Below are 24,737 nucleotides of genomic sequence, written 5' to 3' on the forward strand. Positions count from 1 at the left end.
ATCATTGAAAATGTCAATGTCTTTAGGGAGCGCATTTACTATTCTAGCACCTCTCGCTAATGGTGCCTGATGGGCTTGACACGAGGAAACGGTTCCGATCCAGAATAAATCATGGCTGCGACCACGTAGGTAATTGACAGGCGCATGTAAATTCAAATTCATTAAGACACCATGATTGGAAACAATCCCTCGCGCTAACAAGCAAAAGTGTTTCAAGAGCAGAAGAGGCCGACGAGATTCAAGAGAATGAATAGTAAGCATGCCTTGTAGAAAGGCAGTCGGAAAATAATCATTATGACCTGACCTGATGAATCATGTTAACTCTACGGAATTGGTTCTTTCTTATAGGGTGATATCGTACACGTAAAAAGTGTACGGTTACAGCTTCCGTTGACTTTATCTAAATGTCTTACATCAACAGTTTTTTTGTCATTTATTTGATTGTACAATCAAAATAGTTTGAATTAATAAACAAGTATTGTAAAAACACAGCTCTACATTAGTAATGCTCATCTCTTGTCAAAATAACCGCAGACACCCATCGCAACACGTGCGTGTCTAGACACAGCGGTGACGTCATCAGAATTTTCCTCCCAAGGCCACCGTCGAGGAAATAATTTCCGGGTGTGGAAGGGGTGGAATTTATTGCTCTGCCGGATAAAAGATTGAATCACTTTTGGGGTGACTGGCTGGCTGGCTACTAATTAAATATTCCGCGCACATTGCCTCTCTCTCCGAAAACGTTTGGAGATCACTGTTTAGGAAATATTTTTTCTATTCAATAAAGGGTTTATTTAATATTGGATTTCTAAATAATGGATAGGGTCATGATTGAATCACTGTACGAAAGAATATTTTATTATTGTCTGAGAAGAAAATCATAAGAAAATTGATCATTTTGTAATCTTGGTACTCCAGCTTGAGACTACAATAAACTTAGCAAGTTATAGCCCGACCTAAAGGGTTAATAGTTTTCAGAGTCATAATAAATCATTGACTTACTAATGCACACGGACTGTGAAGAATAAAATGACCCTGGAAAAAGATAGATATATACTATTGATACAAATTTCACTCTTACGAAAACCGATTGAGACATTATGGACAGTGAAATAACAGATGGATATGACAGAAAAACTAACTATACAATAGTTTCCCCCCACCAAATTCTATCGGGCGTATACCGTGACGTAACGAACGATACGCGCGCATTAAAATTGTGCTGTGAGTTTCTCAGGAAGAATAGTGTATAGGATTTCCATTCTGAATATTACTAACATAATATATGATAAGTGGGTAATCTACCCTCTCGCTGTATGATGCTCCTATATGAGGTAAGAAAAGAGCTTTCGTGTAACCCTAAAAAAATTACGGGTTTATTAGTTGGCCCTTTTATGCAGAGGTTGAACTAAGACAACCGTGCGTAAAATAACATAGCCATTTTACAGTATATGCGCAAAGTTAGTTGGTGTTGTCGTTGGAAGCATTACTCATTTCATATGATATAATGAAGCAGACAGTTCTGAGATCTCAAGGACAAATAGCATTAAACTACATGCAAGAAAAAACTTTGGATTACCTAGCTTTTCTTTGCACGTGTTAATAGAAAGTTCTATAGACTTGGATACAATATATATGAATCGTTAACTCAATACTGCTCTATTTATCCTTTCAAATGTCTTTAGGTTATTTTTTTTTTCTTAAGAAGGTATGCTTTATAAGCCTAATATAGAGTCTTAGCTACTGATTGGGAGATGTAGGTACCTATTGCGATATCATCGGTAACATTTGATATAAGACGGCATCAAAAGAAGAAAATTAGTATGTATAGTTATATAAAATTCATCATACGGTTGCGCAATGCATACATAACATGATTGCATAGTAATTTATCGAATATTTCTGGGGATACTCATTTATACCATCTACGCCTCACACTTTTAGAATGACGCGGTGACAAATGTTAATATTCTCAAAAAATGGGGAATTAGCGAGAAGATCTATGGCTTATGGAGTATCAAAACAAGAAAACTACAGTACGGCATTCCCTAATTTGTAATCTAAGGAAATCAGTGGAAAACGTAGCAAAGGATGACTGAAATAGCATTTAGTGGCTTAGGAACCAAGTTAACATCATCGAAATGCTGTGGGTAGCAGATCGCTCTGATGTGGCCGACCTTTGTTAGGCGATGGCACGATAAGAAAAAGTTTGGTAGCATGTGAAATACTATTAGGTAAGTATAGGTAGGTAAAGTAGCGAATAATAATATTTATTCAAATAGAGATGTAAAAGTTTACTTGTAACTTTCCGACATGAAATATATTTAATACAATTTTGCATGTTTTACACATAACAAATATGTTTAACGTAAGTAAGTTGCGAAGAATGCAAAGTTACTTCCACCAAAGTAGCGAGCAATCTTTCAAAGTTGTTGAAAAGCACTGACTGACTTGAAAAGTTAAATAAAGTGGAGTACCTACCTAAATAGTATACTCTCACATACAGATACAATGCAATAAAGACCGTCAAGGGAGTGCAATACCGGTATTAGTAATTATTTAATCCTGTATTTATTTTATTCATAGGTGTAAAAAACAATCGATAATATAACATTAGTATAAGTTGTCCCCTGTTATTAATTATATTCAATTACTTATACGTCATAATATATGCTTTTATTAGCAAAAATAATTCAAGATTACATACATTAGATCATAGTTTCTTAACCGGTGGTCCGCGAATATTTTTGGGTGGGCCGCAAAAATTTTCTGCAGTTCAAAAATAGTTACCTAGAAACCCAACATTTGATGTGGGGTTGTATTATATTTTGACAACTGTTTCAAAAATAGTGTAAATATAAATATTTATTATTTTATTCCAATGTTGATGGTCTGCAAAACATTTTTTGATTTTTTTGTGGTCCGCGGATGTAAAAAGGTTAATGAACATTGCATTAGATTACACACGGCATCAAAACAGGTGTCACATCTGTTGCCAACCGTACTAAGTGTCATAATTAAGAACAATGTAATATTTTCCCCAACAATTTACATAATTCGGATGATAAGTGGGACCATACGACTAAACTAAAATTCCATGTCAAAATCTGAGAGTTAGTTTTAGACGACTGAAAAATAATATAATGTAGTTACGACCTAAATCCAGGACTCAGAATGAAAATGGCAAGATGCTGGCTTCTCGGTCCTACTTATACGGAGTGGACATACAGAAAACTAGAAGTTTTTGAAATGCTGGAGTACACCCGCATGCCCCATATCAGTTGTAAAGACTATGAAATGAATGTCTTGGATGAAAAAGACCAAAGAAATGATCAGATAAGTAAAAACTAGAACGTTTGCATACTTTGGCTACATGTGGCATCCGTATCCTGAGGGACAAAGACCACCAAACGCGGCGGATCGAGGCGCTCACTAGGCAGTAGGCCTGTGAAGCGTGAATACAACTGAAATGACACTCCTTCCACCCGCGCATTACCCTTCACCTATGTAATAAGGAGCGCAAGAAGCACAAAATAATTATTAATATCAGCGCCTCTCATCGCATATCCAGCAACTAAACAATGACTTTGTTGTTATTAAAAGAATGCCAAGGCAATCTATCGACAACGCTTCCAGAAGCGGATAAATAAAAAAGCACGCGCCCTTGTCGCCGCTTTGACATATTTGAATATGTAGTATTTTCGTTAATTCGTCCCGCTGAGACGCCAAACAACGCGTCCGCATATCCACATATATGCTTTGAATGATGGGACAGGAGGGCGCAGCGCTTCGTCAAAACCAGTGTACTTTGCCGTATTTGATTACGTTGTATTTTCGATGATTCATCGCGCCATTTGTGAAATTTTGCGCGAGCACCCCACTCGCTGCGTTATGTGGGTTTCACGCCTGAGAGTTCCACTGCTGAATCACATTGTCCTGGCTTAAAAATCTTGGAGACTCATTAAAGCTCAGTAGTTCATTCTTGTTTAGAGAATCAACATAAATAGAGAAAAGACAACCAAAATCATTGCCAACGTCCGATGACGGATATGGCACGGAAAGAAGAACTTACATTACAGATTTAGAATTAGCGATGAATTAGCAATAACTTTGCATTGCGAACTGTATGGTGGTAGTTCCGAATTTGATAGCGGCTATCAATGTCATTAAGTGAACTCAAAATTAATCTTCCGGTATAGGCAGTACAACAGTGACAAATGGATCAAAATGGAGTCATTTGAGATTTGGGTATCTTAAAATATCTTAAATGTATCTTGAAATATCGCGGCTACACTTAGGTATTACACACTGTAAAGAGCGAAAAGCTTGAGTATTATGAACACGTGGTGCACGAAGCATCCGTGACCAGAGTTGCACATGATTGCACACGTTGCACATGCGAAGAATCAGTTAAAACGAGGAAGTCACAATTCGACCTACATTTACAAAAAATCAAGAATAATTATGAAAAAATACGGTACTATTACCGGTTTTCCGTAATATAAATACCGGCATTGGAGTCCCTAATAGCTACTTAGCTTCTGTATACTGTGTGAACTGACGCTTAACAAGTAACTACTTGTCTTGTGTTGAAGGGGGACCAGCCGACAAACGTTTTAACGATAAGGTTCAGTACATCTCTAGTTATTCCGACTCTTTTATAAATTTAATTGATATTTTTTTAGATAGTGGATACGTATCTTCTTATACTAAGGACTCTGAACTGAAACGGTAGCATCTTTGAGGTAGTGTTTTTTTTATTACTTAATTGTATTCTATGAGTAACTTGGAAACTTCGACGTCGTGGTGTAGAAGGCACTATAAAATAGAGGAATTAGCGTCAAATTGTTTATCAAGAAATGCTTACGTTGTGATTACTTTGCATTTAACATATAAAATGAACTTAATTTATAGTATTTATACGATAGTTGATTCGTCGTCTATGACTACAACAGACATGGCCAGGTAAGCATATCAACAATACATAGGTAGTTAGTTATAGATAAAGAATTTTCATTGAACAGTTTGCGAAGTGATATTTAATCGAGTAGGTATTCAACAAAAGGTTATATTATGCCCAATTATAGTATTATACAGTAGTCATTTTTGGTGACTTAGTAAAAATGGTTAATATTAATTTTATGAATTTTATGTAGGTAATAGATTATTTAAATTTATCAATATTTTTTCATTATTGTCGTGCAGGGATAATTTTTCATTGCTTTTTTCTACTATGTAGTACTATTATATACGCCAGTATGTAACTTTACATTTTTTGCCGGTGGTTCACGTTGACGCCTATGCTCCGACGGGTGTCGCAGCCAGAAGGAGCTTGTACGATTCCATATCCAATTAAAAATAATGCAACAATTGATGTATTATAATATATAATTAAGTACTGAATTTCACTACCCATAACATTTTTTACGACTCAAGATATTCCAATTTTTATGTAAGTACATTATTTCTACTGAAAACTGGATAGCCTAATAATTAACGTTGACAACACTGTTTTGAAATAATAGGAAAATATTGCAAAGTATGAAAAATTAAGATACAAAATTAGTAACAAGATTCACGCCGCAACACATACTTGGCAGCTAGTACGTCATTAAATTTATTTATTAGTTGTATGTATAGGTAAAGTATATGTAGGTACATACCTATGTATGCTATCATTGTAAATATCTTGAAATGAATTAGCAATAGGAATGCGTCGCATCTTCTACAGTCATGGACCGCACGCCACAGGTACTGCCCAGCTACAGTGTTTTTGGTTTTAGTGAAATGATAACCCTAGTTTTAAACTATATTTTCTCTTATAGTACGTAAACTTATTGGATTGTTTTGACATAATCTCTAAATAAACAGTGTCTATTTTGAGATTATGTCAAAAGAATTCAATAAGAGAAAGGTTAAGTAGTTTAAAACTTGAGTTCTCATTTCACTAAAACCAAAAACACCATCTTTTTAGTTAGCAGGGCAGTAGGTTCATTATATAAAAAAAAAAAATATTCACAGAAACATTTTTTTTCCCGACCATGTCCGATCCTAATAAGATCATATGAGCCTCCACAGCATGGAGGTTTGTATTAATAGATTTTTGTTTTTACGAGAAATGGATTTTGAAATGCAATTTCTCAACCTATTAGGTCCATTCTCTGACTCACACACAAATTGAAAAACAATATGTGTACTTGCCAGAAACAGGATTCGAACCTGGGACCCACGACGCTATAGTCCGACGGTTAAGCCGCGCGGCCGTCGTGGAAACATAGAATATTATATTACGTAATAATAATAATAATATTCTGTTATATTCATAAAAGCTTTATAATAATTTTAAAATTTAATCATTTAGATTTTTGATGTAATTTATAAGTTTATTTTTATTTATAAAATACCTGTGTCCAACAAGAAACTCGTTTTCCTGTAAGTATGCATAATACTACAGATAATATTTGCAAAAAATGCACGTGGGTGATTGAATATTGCTAGATCAATGCATTTATTCATACTAAATAAGCAAATAAAAATGCAACGCTATGTCCGTTATTGACATTGTATGGCGTACAGGCAGGTTGTAAAACATTACGAGAATATTACAGGTATATTATAATCGTGTAGGTGTATTTATTTGCTTATCTTAATCGTGCAGCTGTAAAACACATTTAATGGATCGATTCTTTGTTGCAATCAATTTTATTATTATGGAATAATATAAAATTTTATATGCCAAAGATATTGTTGTGCGATTAGTTGTTTTAATTTATTCGATCGCATATATTAATAATATCTACATATGAAATGATTCAGTTTTATAACCTCATTCGCATAATATTGATATTACGCTCGAAGATGCGGACGAAATTCACACAATATTGTTGATATAACATCGTTTTGAAATACATACATTAGAAAAAGGTTTAGATGTTTAGATAATAATTAGGCCAAATGGAAATCAAACTTTAATCACTTTTGTTGATTGTCTAACACTTTCTCTTCGATTTATACATACCTGTGATATATTTAGATTGATTAACACTTTGCGGCGTCATACTTTCAACCTGAAGATCTCTTTACATAGATTGTTCAGCAGTTTTATAATAGCTTTTGTATTTACCATTTTTTTTAAGTTTGCCTCGATGTATTTCTATCTCCCATGGGCAATGACATTATTAATGGACAACGCACTCAATACAGTAGCTAGCAAGTAAATTCGCGCATGGCGATATTCGCACATGTATAGGTAGACGTCACGCAATTTCCATTATGCGATATCACGCATCGGGAATTTATAGCAATATCACCTTTATTGTAATGGCGTTAGAACAGTGTTTCTAGTTGCTGTTTTGCTCAAAAAAGGATTTTCCGTATACCCGGTGATCTGGTACCTACATATAAACGATACTACCTACACAACGTTTTCTTCTTCTTCTAACAATGATCATATCGATCTGAAATGTTCACTAATAGACTCCTCTTGGACAGTTATATAGGTATACAAAAGCATTGATAAATATTATGTAGGGAAAAAATAAACATAAAGAATTCATGGAACTTAAAACATTGCATTAGTGCGGTGCGCGTCGTCGTTTTGCGTGTGTAATGAAATATTAAAAAATACAAATTAATTACTTAATATTTTTTATTTACTTAATTACTAATTTCATACATCTATACCCCACCCCGTCACTGTCAAAGTTAAGTACAAAATAATAAGTACTTAATTATTTTTTATTCAAAGATTTAAAAATGAAAACCTCTTGTGTTGATTTGAATGGCATAATATAAAATCTACGAAAAAAAACAATATAACAGACATTCTTATTTTTTTGGCTCTTTAAAAAAATGTACAAAATATATTATGATAATTTGTTAATACAAAAGATTTAAATATTGACAACGCAATGCTAATTCGACATTTTAACGTATGTGCGTGGATTAGAGGTCATGCTGTAAAATGTAATGTGAACAACTTTTTATAGGCAGGTAGGTACACTGCGTGTCTTGTGATATGCCCATACAATTTATCAACGGTTGCCTATAAGATAGGTAGATCGCGTAATGATTTTGACTCGATGGTCGGTGAATTTTTGAAAGAGATTATATTTGAATGAACAACTTATGTACTTACTGTCGTTTTGTAACACTAATAAAAATTGGATAGAATGGTTTTAAAGGGGGGATTTGCTTTTGCAAACTGCTTTACTGAGACACTATAGAAATTATAAAATTGTTTATATTTTATAATAATATGTTTAAAGAACGCATATGCGGAAAATGGTTTCCGAGTATTTAGAACGTGTCTTATAGAATCGACCGGAAGGTCGGTACCAGTGTTGCCATGTCTACTGAAATTTCAGTAGATCTACTGATATTTTTTGCCAATATACTAAATTTTTGATTTTTTTTCGAAATTCAAGAAATCTACTGATATTTGTGTTTCTCCATAATTGAAAGTTTACTGATGATTATTTTAATAATAAACTTGAAATGATTTACGCACGATCTTTTTTAATGTGTTACACTTCTAAATTGACGAAGAAAGCTTTGTAACTCTACCCAAGAGCGCCATTTTACCCATTAATATCATCATTGTTTACAATAAATTAATATTATTAGTTATTTTTATCTTTTTCCCTAGATTTTCCAAAATCTACTGATATTTTATGAAATCTACTGAATTTTTTGTCAAAATCTACTGAAATTTAAAATTTTGACTTGGCAACACTGGTCGGTACTGATTTTAAACCATTTGTTCCTATGGGGGAATGAACTCTGTGCATCCGGGGTCGTAACCCAAATGCGTCATGAATTGACTTTACGAGCGAGAGCGGCTGGATGCGTACATACGGTTGCTTGTCATAAAAATGGATGTCAGTAGGTATATAACATAATATGTATTCAAATTTACATTACTAAGTCATGAAAAGACAATCTAATATACATACCCCATAATACAATCTATCCTGTGTACCACTCCTGGTCATATTCTGATGAATCACAAGTTTTTTAGGCCTGAGGTTGTTTCGAGAGCAGTCATCTAAGACTGAGGTCACCACGCAATCAAGTCAATGGGCCAGGGTGTATGAAATATGATGCTGTGTGGTGAATGCTGTGATAGAGCTTACCTGGAAAGAAAAGAAAACAATATTTTAGTATATTTAGTAGGTACTTAAAGTCCGGTGCAAATGTCGATTTTAAAACGAGGTATTTTTTACTATGCCATTTGCACGGATTGGCACAGTCATAGGACGAACTGTCCATTATGAAAAATAATATAATAGTAGCACCATGTAGGGCCGTCCCAAATGTGGTTGCCGGTTGTCGGTCGGATGGGTGCCAACCTAAAATTGACATATCCCTCCCTTCTCCAAACATAAAAATATATTTTTAATAGATTGAAGAAATAAAAATAGTAGAAATCATTATTTTATTCTGGTCGAAATATTTATAATATGATAAATTTTGTTATCATGTTTGATTACGGTGTTAAATAATAAAATTAATGAAAATGCCATTTTTGTTATCTATAAACCAATTCATTATAATAATGCCCCTCACGTGTTGTAGCGTAATGACATTGACTCGGTTAATGTCCTGGATATGTACAATTAGGTACATTATGCCGAATGTTTTATGTTTATTATGGGAAGACACTAAACCCTTCTATGAAAACTGCGAGAGAATACTTCTCAGTATAATTTTATATAAGTATATTATGTGATGCATGCTATAGTCATAGATCGAGGGAGATCTTGAAATCATACATAAGATTATTGTGTGCATAATATGTTGATATATATCATGCGCTAATTCTTTCATTTTCCGCCCTTTGATAAATGTCACCCTACGGTAGGACATACCACACGTAACTACTTCATACATTTCAACATTAGATTTAGTTTACGTAATTGAATTGAACATATTACCTATATTTTAATACCGAATATTAGGTACCTATGTATTGTAAAGTGTATTTTCTGTGAATATTGCCGCTCGAGTGCGTTGCATCCTCAACACCCACGTTTGGCGCGTCTCTGGGACCATGTATTGATTCTCACAATTTGATTAAACTCTTTGGTATTTCGGAAGTAAGTAGAAGAATTACACTATAATCCCAATAAGCTGTTATTTATGTAGGCCCAGTTTTAGGGCAATTGATTCGATTGGGCCTCGAACTTGCCAAGATAAAAACAAAACAAAAGATTGTCTTTTTTAAATGACGTTAATTAATTATTATAATTAAAAAATTGGCCCCATTATTCAAGAATATCTTCGACGTATTTCTAATGAAAATATAGTGGTCTACTACTTCGGAAAATAGATTCAAAATGAGTTCATCGGTATCTTGGGAGATGTTGCACAAAACAATATAGTTAGGCGATTAAAGCAGCTTAGAAATTTTGCTTCTATTCATGAATGTAGGTACCTGCCTACACCTGGAATCAACCACTAAGTATGAGAACCCCCCCGCAATTATGTAGCCGTATATAGGTTTTTGAAGGAAACATCCGTAATGCGTCATTCGGTATGAATCATGGTAAAAATATAAATAATAATATGTTCGCATACGCCAGTATTATATTATTATGAGCCCTCACAGGATTTTATATCTAAATATATAACTTTGATTTGTCTACTCAAGGACATACGGATTATTTCCATATGATAATGATAATCAGAAGAATTTTCCGAGTTGTTTTCTTCTGGGTATGCTATCAGGTATCACTGTAGAGTGTAGATTCATAATCAGGACATTTGGGTGACACGGGAAGAACTAAATCAAAATTGGAAAAATTATAAAAAAACGCCCGCGATGGACGAGTGGTTGATAAAGTCTAAAGATCTCGATTTCGAATTCCGGGTCAGGAAAATACACAATTTGTTTTTCGATGTCTACCTACCCGAAAGCATAGATACCAAAAGTGGCCAACACCAATTTCTTGTTAAAAAAATCTGTGCGTAGAAATGGTTCTAGTTTCGGCACACAGACATTTTGTAGAACGTATGTGAAATCGACTAAAAATGACCATATTTTTATTACACCTTTCCCTCGTTAGGTTAAGTTAGGGTTAGATAATCTACGTAAATAAATACTTCAAGGCTCAAACAATATTGCGATCCGTACAACCAATAGAAAACTTAGAAGGATCATTGGTATTTAGTTAAATTTGGGATGTAAATAAAGAAAATTATGGAATTCGATTTGCATCTTATTTGTTATTTGGCAGACACGTACCTACTGATCAAATAATAAAATATTCCTATTGTGAAATAAATTCATATCTAATATACATATATACATAAACTGATTTATTATAATATTATTATTAAGTAGGTAGGTTTAAATAAATATCTATGTCCAAAATCAGTTGGGCAAACAACCAACATAAAGAAAGTGTGACACGATTCTCAGAGTATGCCAAAATCTCTACATGGGATTCGTCTATTTCAACAAATAATGGTAATATTTATCTTAATTTAATTCCATTGTCGAAATTTACCTAGCAATAACAAAACAACGCCATGATTCCAATGTCAAAGAGCCGTCATCGCAGTATTTTAATAATAATAATGAAATGGGGCCACCAGAATTCTCTGTGAGAGAATTAGTTAACCTTTAAAAGGCGAAGGATTTTTAATAAGGCTGTTAAAAATAAACTGGCCCGGCCAAAGGACACCGTTCATATTTGAAATGCTAAGTCCACCGTATTAATTTTGACCTTGTCAAATACGCTATTTTTGATAATGTCATACGGTATTACACAACAATACTATAGAATGATACGGAATTATAGATTTATCTGCGTAAGTCGACATTAAATCCCGAAATCAGCGACAGGCAGTAGCCGTAAATAATGAAAATTCATCGTTTTAACCAGTGTTTATTCAGTAGTAACCAAAAGTTTGCCGAACCATTTGGATTAACTTAATAATACACACCATCCAGAGTTGCTATTTTAGCTCGACTTGTCTTCTTGATTTATTTTAAATGGTTTCATTCAGGAGTACCCTGCCTTTTTCCGTATATTTTTTTTCGACCATGTCCGATCCTAATAAGATCATATTATGGAGCGCCACTGAGTGGAGGTTTGAATTAACAAATTTTTGTTTTTACGAGAAATTGATGTCACCCACTTGCTCAACCTATTAGGTCCATAGGCTGACTCATACACAAATTGAAACACAATATGTGTACTTGCCAGGCTCAGGGATCGAACCTGGGACCGATGACGCTATTATAGCTATAATAGGTCGTAATTAGTAATAGGTAGTTAAGTCGCGCGTCCATCGTTGGCGTATATTTACTACCTGATATATTATGTACGAGTACTGAAGGCGACACGATTTAAGTTGCCTATATTGGCCTCCTAAAGATAGGCATGTATTTCATGGACTTAGCCCGTTTCAGACGGGACACCGGTGTCGCGCTCGTATATAATAAGGAGGCCTTTGTATTCGAATAAATAGGCCTTTGTATTATGTTTATGAACGCCCCAGAGCTAATGAGTCAACACGCGTCCGGTACACTTTTCCGTCGGCCGCTACAAGCGGAAAGCTAGAACCTATTCCAATTGTCAGAATGCGTTTCGCATATTATGTATACGAAAAGTCTATGGGATCCTGCACTATATATTATATCAAGCACGACACCGGTGACCCGTCTGAAACGGGCATTACGCTACTAAGTATGGTTTGCATCGCGCTCTTAATTTATAGTTACAATATACGGCCGCTCGTTATTCTGTGTTATTGCTATGTGTAAAGGATTTACCACCGTCATTCGTAGCAGAACGGTTGGGGGTGGGCCTTGACCTCCCCAAGTAGTCTTCTATATCCTCCGATCCGGGATTCCAATCGCTCATGCATCCAGGGCCACGTCTCCCAACTACCGCAATTTGAGTGTCCCAATACTCCTCCCACCTCAGATGATTTTACAACAAAAACTTTCCACTTGGTGGGAATTCCAAATATTATTCCGACCATGTCCGATCCTGATAGGATAATATGGGCCTCCACAGAGTGGAGGTTTGTATTGACAGATTTTGTTTTTTACGAGAAATGGATGTCAGCCACTTGCTCAACCTATTAGGTCCATACCCTGACACACACAAATTGAAAAACAATTTTTGTACTTGCCAGACCCAGGATTCGAACCTGGACGAAATACTTATCAATCTCAGGATATTTCGTTCAAAAATCAAATGCCATTTTTCTTGATGATTCAACATTAAGATCTATATTATGTTAGGACAGGCTTCAATAGTGTTTAATATATCTGGATGTTTGCTTCCGAGGTAGCACTTTGGATTTAAGACATTTCCAGATTCAAAAGTAACACTCATTAGTTGTCTGTTTTCGGCTTCCGATTTCCGTTTCCTATCCCATATCGTTGATATTTGTGAAAATGGAATTCAGACAACGGCTACTTAGGGTGAAAAAAACATAGATATTTATTTTTAGCGATTTTGAGTTACGTAATATTAGACATAGACTACCTAGCATAATATAACGTTAAGTGTTAAGAGAGATATATCAAAAAAAACTAGCAGATAGAAGTTAGTGATGTTGTTGAATTGTGCGAATATATATATTCCCCCTTTACAAATTAAATATATGTCCACAAATAATATGCTATTAAGTAATAGATAGATGGAAGCAATGATGAAGTGTCTGCGTAAATAGGTCATGGTCTGCAGCAAAAATGGGTCGGCGCGACATTACGACTCGCGGTGCAGCGCTTCGACTACTGACGGCCGTGATAGATACATACCGCATTATGAAATTAAACTTGTTGGGTACATACCTACCTACCTGTGTAGTATTAACTTGTTTGATTCCATTTCCCCCTGTGTATTTACCTGTGTTTTGTTACACTTTGTTAAAAGGTAACATGAGTGAAACACAAGAAAGAATCGCAAGGATTCGTTACAATATTTTTCATAACAAATATGTCATGAATAAATCAAAATAATATTATGGATCCTTTTGAAAGATACAACAGCTGTTCTTTCGAATGAAATTGCGTATAACGAATCTTATTTCTATTTTTTTTAATTAGTCGAAATTTCATTTTATTGATTTCAAAATCAAATTTATAAATAATGCATTTATTTTTGTAATAGAAATGTGATTTTGAAATAAATAAAATTTCATGGATTAATCATGCGTTTACGTGGTAGAAGTTTTTTTGTTTTATGAGTTATTTATGATCGACTGCTGTTTTGAGCTACGATCCCATCTTTGGAAGGTCGATTATGATACAAATGTAGGTAATTAGGTATATGAAAAATAAAGAACTCAGGACTAGAACATTATTATTGTAATACATAAGAAGCACAATATAATATATAATATAGTCCAAATTTAACAAAAAACATTTCTATGTGTAACTTCATACAATATGTAATTGAAACACAACTTTCAAAACCCACCAAAAGCATAATGAGGTAAATTTTGACTAATTTTAGAATCCAATTGGGATTAAAATAATACAAATAAATTTCGATATGTTAAATTTTATTTTGCTAATACCTAATAAGGGATTACGCGCTACTAAACACTTAGATAATATACACGTTAAAACCAATCATTTTTGAAAAATGTTGTTTCCCACATAATATTGAATTGTGGACATATCGGTTATTGAAAATAGACACGCCAAATACAGGCAGACAAATAAATACACAGAATAATGATACCAGAAAATCGGTTCATAATATGTTACTTATATCAAACGTCGAAACAGGCACGTAAATAATTATATTATTATAATTGAATGACTACTACAAAAGCTAAATAAATAATTACCGATTTAAATACCGCGAAAACAAATTAATTAGCGAGGCTATTCTACCTATCAAGGATTATCGTTGAAATTATTACATACGCATATGTATATGAAAATTTTGATACATAGCCAGCTTCCGGAGATAATCCGGAAAAAAATAATCCGAGATAATCGCACGCAACATAATATTCAAAATATTATACGTTGGTTCATGGTTGGCGTAGTTACCTATTCAGTGTAATAGTTAATAGTAATGAATGATATTCCTGAGTAGTACCTACTAGGATGATTGGCGAGTGATGGTGACAACGTGATCGTCCATAAAGTATGCCCTTGGTTCTCGATTTGTCATCTCGCGATCTGCCGGAAGTCGACCACCAACCTTCGCGTTCCGTTCGTAGAATCAGTCGCGGACTAATGAATTATTTACGGAGATTGCAATCTCTCCATTTCCTATCATGGCTTAAATTTAATTAGTAAGCAATGAGCATCTCTATACATACGGCATGCTAACTAATAAACGCGCCAGGATAAATATGATAGATTGTATGAATACAAAGCCAAAGGTGTGAATCGTATACGAAAGGTTGAAGGGACTAAATGTGGTTATTTATAATTAATGCATTTTGGAAAACCCAAGTGATGCTTCTAGAGAAGACAGAGATAAGACCCATTTGAAATGTCGTATTGGAGACGGGTTCGGACGTCTCGTAGATGATCAAACGAATCGATGATTCCATTATCAGTAAACTCCAGGTTTAAAACTGTTCGGCGGACTCTCTATTTTTGGTCAGTTGCAATAAATAGGTCTCCAGATAGACGAACCGAACCAATAATGCTACGGTTTTTCCATTGATAAGACCCTGCGTGCCGTCTATAAAGTCGAGAAAGGTGGAGACAAACTGTGGATAAGGCTAACAGATGGCAAACACATCACGATCAGAGGACGATCGAACGAATAAAAAGTTATGCAAATGCAAAGAGTGCACTGGGTCGGCCATAGGTGAATCATTCAAACCATAGGTACGGCAAAAAAGCGATGTTCATTTATAGTGGTATTGTTTGCTAGCATTGAAAAAAATACTGTAGCAAAGAATTCCAATTCGTTGAGAATCGCCGATGGTGCCACTGTAGAATGATTTACCTCTAAATATAATATTGAATGAAGTATCAGAAAGGTGAACTATGTACCAACGCATCACCTGAGGGAAAAGGAATACTTGGACAGCCGAGGCGGAGATTATTGGGCTACTGCGCTACATGTGCTTTGAAAATGGCATTTCTAAAGAGAGGCATCTGTGACAGCTTCGAGAGACTGGTCATGAGTGTAACAATAGTGGGGCTGGATCGATTAAATCATCAATTCGACAGAATCTTCATTAGTGTTCACAATACGTCCAGTTTCATTCAGAGATAAGTGGAGGATAACCATTTGCATAATAGGAACTGCTGACGAAGATCATGATACTCAGCAAAGATGCATTGACTGCAAAAACGGTAGAAGAATATTCAGAGAATGTTATGTAACTAGGGTATTTTATTAATTCTAAATTGTATACATTATACCTACAGTTACAGCTAGGGAATCCAATCCCGAGTCAAAATTCTGATCCCGGGATTTCGGGATTACAATTTGACAATCTGGTCCCGGGATTGGCATTTTTTTCCATTGTTAATATAAAATTTTTATATTTACAAATAACATTGATAAATTCGGTCAAAAATAAATCTAGTATAATTTATACTATTTAAGACATTTATTGTTAATCTTGTATACGTTCAATCTTGGAAATACACAGTTTAATGGAGTAAATAATATTGTAATATCAATAATAATGTGAATTTAATATGAAATTGCTGTTTCTGATAGTAAAGACACAATGAATGGATTAGCGAGATTTAAAATAGTAAAGCAAATAATCATGGCGTACTTATGGCCTTTACGCTTCATAAATCTAATTAGCCAGCCAAATATGAAACTGCCGTAAAACGTATGATATCATGGCGGAATTACTTTGTTAAAAGTGCGAAGCATTGTTTTTTTCCAATCTTTCTCATTTTTAATAATTTATGTGAAAAAATAAAATGAATCGGCAACCTACACATGGGTATAAATCAAACTTCATTCAAACTCAGTATATTTCTAATGTAGTTATTTTTTATTAAAAGTATTTTTTCTGTTATATTTTCGCTTTTATTTTATTTTCCATAAAAATTGATAAAAAAATCAATCCCGAAATCCCGGGATTATGTTTATTAATCCCGGGATTCATAGGTATCGAAAATAGCTCGGGATCCCGGGATTGGTATCCCTAGTTACAGCTATACTTAAACAATAGGAATGCATTAATTTTGACGACTTCTGAGAATTTTCGAAATAGACTGGAGCGTGTCAATAATTTGTCACATCTCACTGGCAAAACAATATTCGTTTAGAAGCAACCAATATTATGAGTTATGCAAAATAAACAGCGATTGCGTTAACTAATGGACCAAGAATACTTAGAAACAACACTATTGAAAGATTTTCTGTTATTGATTTGAGGAAGTCTAGAGAGCGATGGACTTACTTAATAATATAGTTCGAAACTATTAATTGGGAAACCACATGATAAAAATCAGGGTTACCTATTTTGTTGATCAGTACGAATAGTAGGTATGTTGTTGCGAAAGGGTAAATATTGGTTGCTAGGATTTCCCTGTAACCTGTAAACATTTGTCCGCAAAAATATTTCTAACCTCCGCACATAGAAATATTGTAGAATGTGGTATTCATGCATCCTCAAAATTCCTTAGATTGACAGGATGACAAAATGTTGACGCTCTTAAGAGCATATTTCAGTGAAACGGCAATAATTTTCAACTATAGGTGCGACGAAGTTTCGGACTCGCTGCAAACGGAGAGCGTAGCGAGTTGTAAACACGTCAATTTGTTTTGTGATGGCGTCGGGGGAATTAATTCTTAAATCGTGTAAAGATGACTAAAAAACGTTACCCATTTACTTGATAAAGAAAACATGTCAAGGAATATATTATTATTATTACTAAACGAACAATAATCATACCATTAAATGGACGCATGTTGAATTTTTATGACAAATTATGTTTTGTTCTGCACGCGTCGTCTGCACAATCTTCGTCGCGTAGTCACGATAGTTTTAGACCGTGCCCCAGCTGGAGTATAGCCTTAAACGAATAGGAAAACATCGATCAATCGATGCATAGAACTAATAGAAACAAGAACTACACTACTTTGCACTATACTTACTACATTAACAGAAACTACAGTACTTCGGCCACATTATGAGAGGACAAAAGACAAAAATACAACCTTCCCCAAATCGTTATCCAAGGTAATGGTAAACTCACATTGTAGAATTTAATACAAAGATTGTCTGTTTGAAATATCTTATGTGATAGTAGATAGTCCACCTTTAAAGCTCTATTAAGATTCATAAACTGTACTGCCTGAGTGCCAGAATAGAGGTATTAAACATGTCAATAGTCACATGAAAATGTGTAAGGTCCATCTAAGTTAGTCCGTGATGGGCTTGGGAAAGAGCACATAAATATTACACAGTTACGCACCATAATCAAACCAAATAAATCTAATATCAAAAGCGCCTTCACGTGTTTCCCTGGTCACCCACCTACAAGAAATCCCATAAATGCATGGAAACGTTTGATTATACTCGTATAGTCAGGATAAAAGACAGTATCATTATCTACAGAAGTAGTTTGAATTATTAATGTTAAGATTAACTAAATCGAGTTATTCTAATAATAATCAAGAGGTAACTATTCTCTTTATTTCTCGAGGCGAGAATAATTGTCAACCACAACCTTTTAACATAACTAAAATACATTGAAGTCGTGATTAAGTATAGACAAATCAGTAAGTACACAAATGCTTCAGGTGTAATACGAAAGTTGAAGTAGATAGACATTTATGTTATCAATGTGAATACTGGTAGATGATTAAATTTATATCGAAGGAATATTTTCTACGGTATGTATAAGCGCTCAGTGCGCAAATCCAGTTATCTGATGCAAAAAAAAACTTCATCCGCGTGGATATAGTTATCAAATGTCAGTGGGTGCTTTGGTTGAAAAATATCAAAAGAGAAAATTCAATAGACGTTTGGTTATTTATTTCGAGAAAGCAAGAATGGATAGATCGCACGGCCGAAGTCAATACGTCAATACGATGGCCAAGTTGAGAAAATTGACTTCAAAGTTAAAAATGCGATTATAAATTCTAGAGAACTGTATTCAACCCTCTGTAGATCCTCAAATTAATGATCATTGTATTACTATTATTATTCAACAAAAAATATTGACACTATGTTTATTGATGTTTTGGTTTTTCGATGTTTTCATACAAAGCAATTACATGTTTGAATACCGATTCATTGATATTAAATAAAAAAAAATAGGTAGTACCTATAAAACATATATGTTACTAATTATTATACCTACTCATTGAGTCATTAACACCTCGACTGAATTGAATATAGGTTCAGCATTTTAATAAATGTATAAAAATATGACGTCGATCTACTTTCCGAGATAACGATAGGTAAATATTTCCCTGCGTCGCTTTTACGTATGTGTCGAGTAATAAATGCTTCGTAAACTTGTCACGAAATCTACACCCAATTCCGGCTATATTCAGACCGTGGCACTAATTGCGATTTAAGATGGTAGTGCTAGTTATTGATTATGAAGATATTATGAAGTTTATTTTTTTTAACCATGTCCCTTCCTAATAAGATAATATGGGCATCCACAGGGTGGAGGTTTGTATTAACAGGTTTTAACGAGATATGGATGTTATTACTCACTTGTTCAACCTATTGGTCTATAACTCTATAATCTGGGTTCAAACATAAATTGAAAAACAATATGTGTGTATTTGCCAGACGCAGGATTTGATTCTGGGACCCACGACATTATAAGCTGCTCGGCCATCGTGGTCGTACACATTTTCATATTGCATTTGAAATATGAGCAATAACTAGCACTGCCAGTTAGTCCACACCTCATCGGTTACATGTAAATTGTACGTAAAACATTTCACCGTGGCGCAGTTCGCCGTGAGCTATCTTATCGGAAAGAGATGACCGTATACTATACGGTCTCCAATTTTATTGGGTTAAATATGTATTGTTGTTTTTATTTAATAAAACGCATTTTTTTGTAGTACTTATCCCACTTTTAATCAATAGATTAGGACCGGTTTCGTCCGCAATCTATTGATTAAAAGTGGAATAAGTACTACAAAAAAATGCGTTTTATTAAATAAAAACAACAATACAATGCAGTTCCACCATGAATTGACAGTTAACAAAATAAAAGAAAGGGTTAAATATGAACATTAATTCAATTTTCATAGCTGATTTGGCAAAATTCATGAATTCAAGAATGAAAACCTAACATAACCTAACAAATAATCAAGTAGTATATCGGGTATTTTCAAAATTTGTTTGCTGCTGGTTTCCTGTAAAGTGTAAATTGACAAGAACCGTGTTTTATTTAGACATGAATTTTATGTCAGTACAAAACGACCCAAAGAGGTTGGACGGTCTTTAATATACGGCCATATACTTCCGATACAACATTTCACGGTGAAGTGTGATACGGCGTACTGCATACATACACGTTTCCGGAGACGCACCTCACCACGCAGCCTCATGTGGGCATTCTCACTTACAGTAGACACATAATCATTTAAGAATGACTTCTGCAACGATCCTAAAACTTCGAGGAAAGAAGGACGAAGAACACACAGTGATAACCCAAAAACGATAAAGTTTCAAGGAATAAATACGAATGTAATCAGGTATGTACTGAATATAGAAACAAGTACACGGAAGACAAAGAGACGTTTACCACTACGGAAAACCACAATCCGCAGAGAAGAGAGCGCGCGTATAATACCCATTGTCAAATATAAAATTACCGAAAAGCGAGCGTTTAAATTGAGCATCGCCGCGAAAAGGTACGCCGGCTGAATAAATAAACGTATCAGGTGCTTTCAAAGAATTGATTTATATTTATTATCTCTGGTAAACGTCTGCGCCCCTGCTTTGAATTCGTAAGGCGCGGAGCTTTTTGCTCGCACTGTATTATAATAAGTGTACCACGTTTGATCTTAGAGATAGACTCTAGTTTAGATAAATAGCTACATCAATAATTTTGTGAGCAAATTTCTGTTTTGTATGCAAGGTGTTCGGTGCGTTATTTCATTTTGGCGAAAGTGAACGAATGTAGTCAAATTAATCGGTTCTATAAGCAGGTAACAAATTCGAGACAAATATTCTTGAAAAAGCTCTACCGTCCTAGACAGGGCAAACACTATTCATAATATAATTCATACGTTGTTACGACATAAAGTTTTTTTACTAGTGTACATTATCAACGTTCCCTACAACGTGTGCGCGCGCATAATATCATTATCCGTGTCCAGAAAAATGTATCACAGTTCACCACGAGATGTTGTATCGGAAACCGATGGCCTTAAAGCATTGATATCAAAATATTAATGTCTAATTCAAATACCACGTAATAAAAACGACCGAAATAGAAAGTCGCATGAAAATATGGGTAAATTATAAATACAATCATATCGTATAATATCTATACAAAATTCTGAATGAATTAAAAGTAGGGTAGCAAGTAGGTGGTCGTAAGTATCAAATTCATGTTCACAACGAATCTAATAAAATTGGAAAATAACTGTATGAAATGCTCCACGAACGCGTCATTTTTAAAACTTAATGCTACACGGCCATCTTTCCGGTACGCTGGTTCACCGTGAACTGTGATACGCCGAAATGTAATGCGTTCAATTTATATGTAACCATCATGATCTACTGGTAAATTTGGCAACATTGGGTTCCATGTTGTTTTGATAGCTCATTATACAATATAAAATAGAAGACGACAAGTAATTAAACAACAACATGATTAATTTCTTTTATGGTATTAACTGTCAATTCATGGTAAAAATACATTATATTGCAATTTAATAAAAGTTTAAAATTGCGTTCTATTTAAATTAATAAAACAAAATCATTTGTTGTAAAACACGAAAAATAGAAATAAAAGACTGAAAACATAAACGTACAATCCAAAACACAACTATTTCCTATTTTAAGTAAACTTACGCAGTAAAAAGTCTCATGTGTTTTACACAAGAATGATCTTGTGTAAAAGAAATGTCATAAGATATTTTATAGTAATAATACCGGCCTAAGTCAAAAATCTCCATTGATAAACGTGTGTGAAAATATGTAGCTTATTTCTTGCATAGACATCATATTTCACCGAAAAATATACGAATGAAATAAAATGATATCAATGAACACACGAACGTAGTATATCGTAAAACAATTTGAATAAAGCCAGACGAATAAATCTCCATAGGAAAGCGCCACTATGACAGCGTTTCTATTATTCATGCGTAGACGAATGTTCCCTCGATCGTTGTGTATCAAAACAAACATCGAATACGAAAATTCTTACAAGTTTTCGCTGGAAAACATTTCATCAAACTTGAGTTATGAATACATACATATGCAGATAGAACAATTGCTCTTAAAACGACGTATACTATTGCCAGACGAAGTTTAAAAGCGACTTTCAACCGGTGGAGGGTTAAAGAAGGTGGAAGCCCGAAGCAATGTCTGATTGTGAACCCCCAACATAAACAAAATAAAATCCATAAATCACATCTATTAATTAAATAACATTATCTGTTCTGACCAGTGGTATCAACTGCAATTCATAAAAATATGCCAGATAGGGTAAGAACATAGAGCTCGTGGGCAGAAAATAATGCTAGATTTGTTTAAAAATTAAAAAAAGTGTCTATAAAACTATAAACAAACATTTTAGTAAAATTGTCAAAACTATTAACTTTAAAATTAATTTCTTTTATTCAACGAATGAGACACAAGATTTGAGAATGTAACATTATTATATTGAACATACATATTTCGAAAACACTTCATGTAGGTATACCCACTAGAAAAAAAAAACTTAAAAAAAATACGATACCCGACGGGTCTTGAATCTGTAAGCACTGGATTCGCGCCAATATGTTTTCCAATTAAGCTACGGGCATACTACTTAATTACAACTATTTTAAGTAGTACCTAGTTATTACCTACATGACATGCTTGTAACACAATTTGATAATAAACAAAAACAAATTTTCATCAATGCGATGACGCATTTATTATTGATTTATTTTAATAAAGCGCAAATTTTTAGTTGAAAATGTCCCTCTGAGGCGGACGAAACCGGTCCAGATTTATTTATTAAAAGTGGAATAGGTACTAAAAAAAATTGCGTTTTATTAATTAAATCAATAATACAATGCATTTCCACCATGAACCACCCAGAAAACAAATGACGCATTTATTATTGTTTTCCTTCCATGTAAAATGTATCTTAATCTTCTCTCTTCTTGGTCGTGCACTCATGGCTGAGGATCGTGACCACATTTAAATTTCGCCATCCTTTGAGCGACCAAGACTTTCCATCCTTCTCGATCTTCCGCTTCTCTCAGGGCAGAATGGATGGTGCCCCCAGTTAGCTCTTTCACTTGGTCGCTCCATCGCGCAGACGCTCTTCCTCTGCTTCGCCTTCCCTGGAGGCTACCCAAAACTACCAGTCTCTACAGGTTGTCCGGTTCGCGCATGACAATATGTCCAAAAAACTGCAGAATTCTTCTCAGACATATCGTCGAGAGCCGTTCCTTTATCTTCAGTCTCTGGATGATTGACTGGTTCGTCCTGTGCTCCGTCCAAGAAATGCGAAGCATTCGGCGCCAACACCACATCTCAAAGGCATCAATTGCCTTTCGTTCTCTTGTCTGCAGGGTCCACGACTCGACTAAGTATAGAAATATCGAGAACACTAATGTTTGCACAAGCATCATTTTTGTGGCAATCGAAATTCCCCGATCCTCCCATATAGTGGTAAGGCGTGTCATCGCATTTTTTGCTTAATCTTCATTTAACATTATTAATTTATTCTAAGATAACAATAGTTTTATTTTTCTTTTGGAAGGACATTGTACGATGAACCTGTTTGGAAATCTGGGCCGCCCCCAGAATATAACGAACTTCGACGCATCCTATGGTGTTGGAACACCGATCTCACAATTAAAATTGCTCAACACAACTAAACATAAAGAAGGCATGCAATATTATCATCACATTCATCTGATTAATAAGCAAAATAACGAGGTTAAAAAAAATGTACCCACTGCCGAGCGATCATCAGTGCCGATACCTGTCCGACGAACCGCGATTCTGTCAGTTGATAAGCAATCAAATTTTATAGTTTGCTTGTATTACTTATATTCATTTATAACTAGGGATCACGGTTCAAAATTCGGTTACATAAAAGACCGAATAACCGTTAAAATTGATATTTTAAAAATCCTGTGACGAATAGAGACATCACTGACGATAGGGAGACATCAGATTATTCGAAGACGTATCCGTAGTATATTATTGGTATAATTAACGATGTCAGAGTGAGGAAACAATGCATAAGTACCTTATATTGCCTAGATTTAATTAAAAAATGACAGTTTAACATTTTGACAAATTGACATTGATGTAATAACCGAAGAAACAATCATTATTTATGACATAATAAGTATACTGATTTTCAACCGTTTTATAGGCAGGTTATATAGGATTAAATAACAGATTAACAAAGCAATAGGATTAATACATAATCGCAAATCTAGTAGCGCCTGTACCTATAATATGTGCATACTGCATGGATTTACTGTTTAGTGCTGATTGTCACGCTAATCTCATTTGCAAGTGTCAGTGAGACGCGATGGTTGTTGTTGCGTGGATGTTTTGTGCGCTATGCGGTGTAATTCATATTTTTTCCGACATGTTCGCCAATATCG

The 24,737-nt window shown here is 34.5% G+C and overlaps 1 protein-coding gene and 1 long non-coding RNA gene across 2 annotated transcripts in view; both read right to left on the reverse strand.

The window, feature by feature from the left end:
• Nucleotides 1–24,737, reverse strand: part of Hers (Histone gene-specific Epigenetic Repressor in late S phase) — a 543,873-nt gene that overhangs the window by 187,117 nt on the left and 332,019 nt on the right. The gene's annotated exons all lie outside the window — the stretch shown is intronic.
• The window catches only part of LOC147070860 (uncharacterized), a 68,413-nt gene continuing 51,513 nt past the window's right edge, over nucleotides 7,838–24,737 (reverse strand). Inside the window, exon 2 of the long non-coding RNA XR_015070905.1 lies at nucleotides 7,838–9,134. This is a non-coding gene — a long non-coding RNA (uncharacterized LOC147070860). The remainder of the gene's footprint in view (nucleotides 9,135–24,737) is intronic.

Source organism: Rhyacophila brunnea, unplaced genomic scaffold, assembly GCF_057557595.1.
Source record: "Rhyacophila brunnea isolate RB1 unplaced genomic scaffold, BYU_Rbru_1.0 scaffold_21, whole genome shotgun sequence".
Classification (NCBI taxonomy): Eukaryota; Metazoa; Arthropoda; class Insecta; order Trichoptera; family Rhyacophilidae; genus Rhyacophila; species Rhyacophila brunnea.